Source organism: Vulpes vulpes, chromosome 15 (genome assembly GCF_048418805.1).
Source record: "Vulpes vulpes isolate BD-2025 chromosome 15, VulVul3, whole genome shotgun sequence".
Taxonomy (NCBI): Eukaryota; Metazoa; Chordata; class Mammalia; order Carnivora; family Canidae; genus Vulpes; species Vulpes vulpes.
The window spans coordinates 74,318,276-74,327,711 of NC_132794.1; positions in this window are offsets into that span (position 1 = coordinate 74,318,276).

The window sequence follows — 9,436 nt, forward strand, 5'->3', positions numbered from 1 at the left end:
GGGTAAGTTTATTACTGAGAGAAGGACCTCTTTCACTTTGTTACAGCCCCATCCTGTCTCGCAGAAAAGCCCAGCATCTGAAATGTTTGTTGATTTGATTTGATTTGATTTGATTCTCCTACCCACACACCCATCATTTGTGCCACTGGTGAAGGAACTTTTAAAGGGCCCCTCTCATTTCCAGCTCCTTCCTTCACAGAGCTGTGGCCAGAGAGCCAGGCCAGCCCCACCCAGGCCTGTATTGAGCATCGCTGCAGGATTTTTGCATCGGTGTTGAGATGATTAGCAGAGTCTCCAGCAAAATCATGACCTCAGCATGGAATTGGCATCATTCCCTTTCCCTGGAATCCTGAGGGCTCATTTTAAAAGCAAACTCAAAGTGGGAAATCGTACCCCCCCCCCACACACACACACAGCTTCTGAAGATGAAACAAAAAGGAAATACACTGACAAGTCATCAGGATGGACTAAGGTTAAGTTGAAGCAAAAATTCAACCCCGGGAGAACTTTTCTATGAAAAATTGGAAATCAACTGGAAATATTTGTGAGTGCCCCGGGCACCAGAGTTGCAAACCAAGGACTTAGAATAAGATATTGACATGGGGAAAGGGAGTGTGGGCTAAATACTGAAAGGAAAAATTGGTTATATAGGGGTGGGGGTTCAGCAAAAGGTCTGGTTTTAATGTAGGGGAAAGGAGGGTGGTTCATTCTCTCATGTAATCAGACACCAGGCCCTGTGCTAGCCTTAATTTGGTAAAATGACTAAGATGTGATCCATGAATACCAGGAGATGGAGGGAGCCTGGAAAAAAAAATGGCCTTCAATAAAAGAACGTGACTACTGCTCTAAATGCCACAGCAGACATCTGTACGGAGGGCACAGCCAGTGAAAACATCACCCAGGATGTCTTGAGGCTCCCACCAAGTGGTACCTTGCAGTGGAAAAGCCCTCGCTCTCATATCAAATAGACCCAGATCCCCTCACCAGCCTTGCCACGCCTTAGGTGTTCAGTTTTCATACCTGTAAAATGCTCTGAATGATCCTTACCTCATTGAGTTGGGTCTGTAGATAAGATTAGATTGTGGAAGATGTCTGGCGCAGCACCTGGCCCAGGCTGGATGCTCAGTATCTGCTAGTAGACGCGGTGAAGTGGCCTTCTAAGAACCTCCATAGCAGGAAAATCTCAGCCTAGATGGGGAGCACAAACATTCTAGTTGCTGAGATGGATCTTCATCCATTGTCAATTAAGTAATCAGTGTTTTTTGAGGGGTCAGACGGCAAACTCTTATAAGCTGAAGTAGCCTTTCAGAGCCAACTTAATTCTGAATACACTGACAAAACAGAGGCCCTCTCTGGGCAGGAAATCAGCACCTTCCCATAATCCATCTCTAACTTCAATAAGAACTAAGATACCCATCCACAGGCATGAGGTGTTTTATGAGACGGGTCCATCAATATAGTTCTCCCTTGCTTAATAAAATCAATCCCCAGCTGTAGATGGATTCAGAGCCACCTAAGTAGAGGCCACATTTCCCAGCATGCTTTGCATATCGCTATAATCATGCAACTAAATTCTGGCCAATAAGATGTGAGCAAAATGTTTGCTCCCACTTACAGGTTATGTTTCTAGAAATGCAGGGGTGCTTCCCTGGTCTTTTCCCCCCACCTATTAGCTGGAGCAGCCATGTGGGACCCGAGGATGAAAGCACAGGAACATGTTAAAGAGCAGAACCTAGAACACCTGGGTGGCTCAGTAGTTGAGCGTCTGCCTTAGGCTCAGGGTATGACCCCAGGGTCCTGGGATCGAGTCCCTCATGGGGCTCCCCACAGGGGGCCTCCTCTCCCTCTGCTATGTCTCTGCCTCTCTGTGTGTGTCTCTTATAAATAAACACATAAAATCTTAAAAAGAGAGAGAGAGAGAGAACAGAACCAACAACCAAGCCCTGGACTCAGTGGACCATAATCTGGACCATTCTTTGAGGAAAAGAAACTCATGCCCTGTTTGATCCTGTATTTTGAGATATTTTTGTCACGGCAGCTAAGCCTGTATCTTCACTAATACCTGAGGATTTACTAAGGTTGAATGAGATAACGAATGAAAGTACCAAGTACAGGATCCAGGATATAGTAAACACTCAATAAATTGGTATTGGATTTGAATTTGAAAATTTTGACAACTCAGTAACATGTATTGCGTGACAGGAGTATGCACATTATGTGGTAAGAATGACGTAGAATTCAAAGAGGAATAGAATGCGGTCTCCTTTTCTAGGAGCTCATATTCTAATAGGAAAATTGGATTATTTATTCTTTTGTCTCATCCCTTTTTGAAAGTAGCAGGACCAGCATTAGTAGTGGAAGTCCAGCCACTGCCACAAGTGGGAAAAACAGTGGAGGCTTCCAAAAGGCTCTCAGCTACTGTCTCTCACTCCCTTAAGTTTGAGGTCCTTCCCCCCCACAAAGCAACTGCATCTCAAGTTTGGGTCCCACCAACTAAAAGCAACATCTTGCTGCTATGACATTATTGTCGTTGTGGCATATTATCCAATTGTGTTGGCACATACTTCAGAGAGAGTATTTAAGCTTTGCCTGCCATGTATGCCTTGTGGAAGATTAGCTTGTGAAATGGATGGGGAATATGAAACCTTAAAAATAGAAGGGTTTGATGTAGCAGGAGGGAAGCGGGCGTGGGACTAGAAGAGTGTTCAGAAATGGCAGGGGTACAGGTCCCCGGCAGAGTTGCCAAGAAACACAAACAAAAGTGCTCATTATCTTATTGAGGAAAAGCCTGAAGAACTTACACAAAGCTGGACCACACAAAGCGAGAGGGCCAGCTGCATTCTTTCCGAGATGTGAGCCCACCCCTGGTCCTCTGGTTCGTAGGAAGACACGCAGCAGCCAACGCATCTCTCTGATTGGGGTGAGGGCTCTATTAGGTCAGATCTTACATGTTAGAATCACTTGGGGAACTTTCAAACACTCTGATGCCCAGGCTGCACCCCTACTCAATTGGGTTCTGGGGGTGAAACCTGGGCATCAGAATCTTTCAAGGCTCCTGAAGTGATTCCAGTATGCAGCAAGGGCTAAGAACCCCTGTGTTAGATCTTCTGAGCTCTGATTCTCCTGATCCCTCCCCTCAGCGGGTCTGGAGACTGGCTACTGGCTCACCTGACCTCCAGGATGAAGTAACCAGCACAGTTCAACCCCATAATTTTCCTAGAGTTTACTGATATATTGGATGACTCAGAGATTAATTTGTCTGTTGTACCATTTCTTAGCAGGAACAGGCTTCAGACCAGGTCATTGCAAACAGGGGCACATGTGCACAGCACAAGAATCCTTAGCAAAGCAAGTGTAGGGGCCAAGTTACAGCCTAAACCCTGCTCACCAAGTAGTGACCATGGCCTTGGACGTGGTGCAACTAGAAAGGGAAAAGGTACCTATTTCTAGTTCTCACAAAGGAGGTGAAGGGCTAGTACTGTTCCTGGTTCAAGCCTATCCGAGGGTCAAGGCAAAGAGAGATGTAAGGACCATCTGCATCACTATTACCTGGGATCTTATTAAAACACAGGTTCCTGGGCCCCCACCCCAGATCTAATGGATTAGGTATCTGGGGTTGGGTCCTAGAAATCTGTGTTTTAAACAATATCTGAAGTGGTTTCCATCTGAAGTTCAATGACTGCTGGGCTAGTATGGGATGGTCTTTCAATAAAACTTGAGTACCTCTTACGTGCTAGGCCCATGCTGCCTTTCAGGGATTTTAGCGCAAATGAGATCCCATATTTAACTCAAGCATCCCAATCCAATGGGGGACATGAACAGACAGTATAGGCCCGAGGTAGGGTTCAGATGGGTCTGGCCCATACAGAGAATCAGAGAGCAGGCCCAGAAATCTCTACAGGAGGGACTGGAGCTCCTCCCAGGGAAGGGGGAGCCAGGCACCACAAGCCAGACCCACTAACAAAGCCTCCGTTGTCAGAAAGGAGGGGTGAGTTGGGGGACAGCTTAGTGCCTGACTTGTGTTTGCATGTGAGCCAAGGGCCCACTACCAACCCCTGTTTATGCCCCGTGGTTATATATCTGAGTGTGGATTGCAAGGGCGGGGGGGCTTGTACATTAAAACTGAAAGGGTTGAGGGGCTCCAGGGTGGCTCAGTTGGTTAAGCTCCTGACTTTATTTTGGCCCAGGGCATGATCTAGGGGTCCTGGGAGCAAGCCCTGAGACTGGATCTGCACTCAGGGGAGACTCTGGCCCTCTCTCTCCCTCTACTCCTCCCTCCCCAATTCTCTCCCTCTCTCTCTCTCTCTCTCTCAAAATAAATAAATATAAAAAAAAAAAAACCTAAAGGGTTGTTTCCTTATAACTCATTTAATTATCTGGGCAGGAGGAATATGATTTTGGGATCTCACTAATTGAACATAGACACAAAGGGGGAGCCGTCTTTGCCACCGCATACAACATCTCACAGCTCTGGCACTTCCCGTGTCTCTCTTTGGCTGCAGGAGGAAGCCTGTGGCACCCGCTGGACACTGCTGTGTCCAGGGCAGAGGACATTGTTTAGCAGGAAAGTGCTGAGACGGTGGAAGGAGGATAATCTGTAGACACCAGGTGCTGCCTAGCTATACTTGTCCATTCAGACGTGTGAGCTACCCCAGGGAATGCTCACAGGTACTCGGGGAGTGTCTGGGGGACTAAGATCTTACTTATTTTTCAGATTTCTGTTAAAATATCACTTACTTGGGTAGACTTTCCTTTTTGGAGTGAGCAGTTTAGTACACAAGAAGACAAAGTCCATAAACTCAGCTGGGGGGAAATGTAGCTCTTTGGGGTGATAGAAAGTGAGTATCAGTTTTAGGTCAGGCTCTTCCATAACATGGACTTGGATAAAGATTCCAGGCAACTGGTCACCAGTCATCTGTTTGCTCAGGAATCTGCCTGCTGAGATTCCGTGTCATCTGTCAGGGGCTTTCTTGGCTGAGTCAATGCCAAGTTTGGAGCATGTGGATCTTTGCTAGGCTCCCTATGATCCCCTGTGCCTAGAGTCAATACCACTGACATACAATTATTTTCCTCCTTTTTAGTCTTGCTTCCATTCTAGAGGAATCATTTTCTGATTCAAAGAGAAGTTGCTTCATCTCAAACCCTATTCAGCTCAATCATAGCTGATGTCTTTCCCAAAACTTTGTATTACTTTTATACAGAAAGGTTGAAAGAATAATAAGTACACATCCCTGAAAACTCTACTAAATTAATAGCTGTTAAAGCTTTAGGACGCCTGGGTGGCTCAGTCAGTTAAGCATCTCACTCTTGGCTTTGGCTCAGATCAAGATCTCAGGGTTGTGAGATTGAACCTCAGGTTGGGCTCCGTGCTCAGCGGGGAGTCTGCTTGTTGGATTCTCTCTCTCCCTCTCCTTTGCCCCCTCCCTTCTATAATAAATAAATTAATCTTTTAAAAATTGTTAAAATTTTGCCATCAGTGTTGCCTGACTCTGTATACTCCAGCCTATGTCTTCTAAAAAGAAAGGCATTTGCCTACATAACAGCAATGCCATGACCACATCTAATAAAATTATCTATAGCTCCATAAAACTTATCTAATATCTAGTTCATATTCACATTTCCCCTAAATGTTCCATTCCAATAATTTTTATGCTTAAAAATAAACACCAAGATCTAGTGAAGAGTCACGTGTTACATTTTCCCTTTACATCCTTCTAGTCTATTTTGATCGAGAACGGTGCTAACAACTTTCTATGTTGTTGCTGTTGCTGCTTCACAGCTTTGACTTTTTGAAGGATTCGTGTCAGTTATCCTAAGGGACTCAGGCTTTTGGAAACAAAAGCTGGAGAACTCTGCTTCAAATTTTTTCGTGAGGCAAGAGGTGTCAGTAACCTATCCTGTTTTTCTCGCTCAGGACCGAGAGTTTTCTCTGACCATGAGAGTTTCAGTGTCTAAACCAAGAGAGTGCCACTCAAGCAAGGATGACTTGGTCACACTAGGAGTGAGGAGGCATGAAATTGGATATTTGCTTGAATGGTCGCAAGGCATAGGGTAAAACTCTAAAGGTAAGAACCCAATATGGTACAGCCACACTTGGTCAATAAATGCTTTCATAGTGTCCTGTGCTTCCGCATTCAGAGCGCTCATAGATTTCCCTCCTGGTTTAGTGTCTAAACTTCCCAGTAGATAGTAAACTCCATGAAGGTAGGGATATGTATTTCTTCCTCATGACTCTAATCCTACTGTGTCCCCATACTTCTGGTACATATTAGTGCTTGTTAAATATTTATCAAACGAAGGGATATTTGAATGATGTCCAAGAATTTCAGAAGTGAGTGTACAATACAAAATTCAACATCTGATTTTAGAATGACTAGCTATGAAATGTTTAAACAGTAAAACTGCAAGCCCTGGTTGGGAGTCTCCATACCTTAATGACTGAGTATTATAATTAGGATGGAAACCCGATGTGGGACTCGATCCCAGGTCTCCAGGATCAGGCCCTGGGCTGAAGGCAGCACTAAACCACTAAGCCACCTAGGCTGCCCTCTGTACACAGGTCTTAACAAGCATTCTGTGCAATTGTCTTGGTCTTGAGGGTGAGACTCCGAAAGTTTAAACCATCTTCAAGATCAAATTCAGACCTCTGCTTCTAAGTTCTCAGAGGCTTCATGCAATGAGGGGACAGATAAGGGGAGGGACATTGATCCATGTACCAGGGTCCTAAGGACATCAATCAAATTGTAAGGAATTTCCATTAAATCAGGTAGAAATGAAAACAATAATTCTTCTCAGTCTTTGTGTTGTTCTCCAGATTTCAGATCCTCAGCGTCATTAAATGATTGGTCTCTGAGAGGCCAAGGAGGAGTTGGGGTTGGGAGGGCAGTTGACATACAGTGGCATTCTGGACATAGCCCGAGCTTTGGGTCAAGTGTGGCCTTGGAAAGATTCCTGGACTGGGGATTTTGAGACAGACTTGAAGTAGCATTGGGCACCTGTTGGTAAAGAACTCAGTTGGAGGCCGATCTGTGCTAGAATCTTGAAGGCCCAGTGGCTAGGACTGGCAAGGTCCAAGTGGATGACTCCACATCTCAATGCATACTCTCTCATCCCTTTCTCTCCCTCCCAAAAGACAGCTCTGGTTGAGACCCAGGCCAATTCATAAAGGGTTGGCTTTTTGCAGAATTGTTAGCTCATATGCTCACCAGATAAAGAGATGTCGGGGTCACTGTGAAGTATCAAAGAGACCAATAGACAAGAGCATTTAGGGAAGAAAAGAACTTCCTCACTACAATGGGATTTTGATTTGCACAATGAGATTTTTTTTTCTGAGTTTCAACAGAATATTTTGTATGTGTTCCTCCTACTAGGGTAGGGGTTGAGATAGTGAGGAGACAGCAAACCCCATAAGGAGATAAAGAGAATGACCTTTCATGAAGCAGTGACTATGGGCTATTCACATGAGCTTGACTTGCCCTTGCTGCTGTTCCAGTGAGGTCCTGTTCAGAAACTGAGGTTTCACAAAATTAAGTGACTTGCTAAAGATTATGTGCGTGGGAGGTAGCAGAGCACGAAGACTAACACATGTGCTTGTCTGACTCCTGACCTACACTTTTCCTGCTCTACCACCTTGCCTTCTTCTAGAAGTATGATGCAGCTAAGCCTGAACAATCTCAGAAGTTAGCGGGGGAGACGGTTATCAAATCCAAGCAAAGAAGACAGCCGTGGCTGCCATGAATCTGAAGGGCATTGGAAAGACTGAGAATCCCCAACTTTTCCTGTCATGACTACCACACTGCCTTGAAATCCTGGCATGCACTGCTTTGAAATGAATACTGGGGGTCGTGCCTCCCAGGGCCATTCTAAATGAAGGAGCTTGATTGCGAGGTGGTGGGGCGAGGTACTCTACTCCTCTCCGTCATTTGTCATTTCTATTCTGATACATTCCAGATGCTCCAGCAGCTCCATTTCTCAGTATTAGCCGTGAATTTGAGAGCATTGTGTTTTTCCTTCTCTTTGGCTTGATTGTCCTTTGCCCCTGGGGGAGGGGGAAGGGTAACTAATGGCCTGGAGGGTAGCCAGATTATTCCATTTTGCAATCTCCAGCCACAGCTGCTAAAGAAAACTTATATTGTGTTTTCATTCAGCAGGGAAAAACATGTTTTGTTTTGCACTCTTGCGTAACCATGAAACATCTGGGGTAACTTAGCTTAAAACTTCCCTCCAGTGTCTCATTTAGGCTAAGTGATATAGAAAAATGTTCACCTTGAAATGTAGGCTACAACAGTGCAATAAGTCATTATGACGTGTGTTTGGATGCATACCCAGTAGGGAGTCATACGGGATTTATAACTCGGGCCCTCTTCACTAAAACTACTGCCTTTCTCCTATATTGTGCTGTTCTTCTGATGGTCAGGGCCCAGAAAATGGCACTTAGAAGGAGAAAACACTTGGGAGGGCTTAGAAAGGACTCTTCAATCCCTTCAACTGGTGGTTCTCAATCTTGAGCAGGCATCAGAATCACCTATAGGACTTACTAAAATGCAGACTGTCTCCACTCCAGAGTTTCTGATTCAGTAGGTCTAGGGTAGACCTGAAGAATTTGCATCTGCAATCAATTCCAGGTGATGCAGATGCTACTGGCCTGGAGACCATGTTTTGCAAAGCTCAGCTTTAAACTTTGGTCAACCTTTGTGAGGAATTAAATACAATACATGGGATTGGTCAAACCTCTATACAGCGGCAATGTCCAATTTCATGCTTTAAAAAAATTATTATTCATGTATTTGAGAGAGAGAGCACAGCAGGGCGTGGGGGAGTTTGGGAAAGAGGAGCAGAGGGAAAGGGAAAGGGAGAAGCAGGCTCTTCATTGAACAGGGAGCCTGACGCAGGGCCTGATCCCAGGATCCCAGGATCCCAAGATCCCCAGACTCTCAGGGGTGAAGTCAGTCAAAGACAGCCACTGAACAAATTAAGCCACCAAGCACCCCTGTTTTGTTTTCCTAAATGGGTAAAAGCTGGTGCTACAATGAGCTGACCACACAGCCATTGCTGAAGGGGGGACACATTGGTACAAACTTTCTAGAAAACTAATTGGCAGTAGAAAAATATTTATGGGCATTGACCTAGTAATCCAACTTCTAGGTATCTCTAAGGAAATAATCAGAAATATGAACAAAGACTAAGGTACAGGAACGTTTATTGAAGCTTTTGTTAAATAGTGGAGACTTGAAAGTCACATAACTATCTTATAGTTCATATACATACTAATATTCATACAATGGAGTATTAGGCAACCATCAAAGTACTTGGAGAACATTTTTATTTTATTTATTTATTTATTTATTTATTTGTTTGTTTATTTATTTTTAACTATTGATAGATTAGGGCTTGTTTTATTGATTTTTTTGTCTTCTATTTGTTCTGTTTTTTTTCT